Below are 1065 nucleotides of genomic sequence, written 5' to 3' on the forward strand. Positions count from 1 at the left end.
GGCCCCTGGTTTGAATCTAGGTGCCCCCTTTACCTATTGTCACCCAATATTTTTGAAAGAATTCAAGAGGTCCCTGGTTCGAATCTAGGTGCCCCGGCCCTGTCTCGAATCTAGGTGCCCCGGCCTTGTTTTGAATCTAGGTGCCCCGGCCTTGTTTTGAATCTAGGTGCCCCGACTCTGTTTTGAATGTAGGTGCTCCCTTTACCTATTGTCCACCAATATTTTTGAAAGAAAAGATGGCAACTTCAAAATTGCTATTAAAAAAAACAACTAATTTTCAGAACAACAGCACAATCAGGGGGGTATAGCTCAGTGGTAGAGCATTCGACTGCAGATCGAGATGTCCCCGGTTCTAATCCGGGTGCCCTCTGTAGGCATTAAGCACAGCGATGCTTAAAAAACAAATGTCTTCTTACAACATTCAAGTGAAGATAATAAGGGGGGGGTATAGATCAGTGGTAGAGCATTCGATTGCAGATCGAGAGGTCCCTGGTTCAAATCTGGGTGACCCCTTTAGCCATTAAGCACCGTGGTGCTAAAAGAAAATGACTTCTTATACCATTCAAGTGAAGATAATGAGGTCTCTTGTCCACAGTGGTGCTTGAAATTAAAGATGACAGCTTACAACTATCAATTAAGAAAGCAATGATCAAAAGTCAAAGAAATGTGTTATTTAAGATATTTAACACAATTAAACCTTGGTTCCAGCGATTCAAGAGGTCCCTGTTTCGTATCTAGGTGCCCGCCTTTAACTATTGTCCACCAATTTTTTTCAAGGAAAAGATGGCAACTTCTAAATTGCTATTAAAAAAAAACTAATTTTCAGAAGGATAGCACAATCAGGGGGGTATAGCTCAGTGGTAGAGCATTCGAATTCTGGACATAAGACCTATTGTCCACCAATATTTTTGTTATTTAAGACCTATGACCTTCAAAACAAGGCCCCAGGCATTGTTTTGAGTCTAGGTGCCCCTGCCTTGTTTTGAATCTAGGTGCCCCGGCTCTGTTTTGAATGTGATCAAAACAATGATCAAAAGTTAATGAAATGTGTTATTTGAGACCTAT

General features: G+C 41.3%; 1 non-coding gene across 1 annotated transcript; it reads left to right on the plus strand.

Moving 5' to 3' along the window:
* Positions 1–298: 298 nt before the first annotated feature.
* On the plus strand, positions 299–370 carry TRNAC-GCA. Its single transcript has one exon. It is a non-coding gene; the product is annotated as a tRNA-Cys (tRNA).
* Positions 371–1065: the final 695 nt, after the last annotated feature.

Source organism: Nanorana parkeri, unplaced genomic scaffold (assembly GCF_000935625.1).
Source record: "Nanorana parkeri isolate BGI_ZX_2015 unplaced genomic scaffold, ASM93562v1 scaffold5537, whole genome shotgun sequence".
NCBI lineage: Eukaryota > Metazoa > Chordata > Amphibia > Anura > Dicroglossidae > Nanorana > Nanorana parkeri.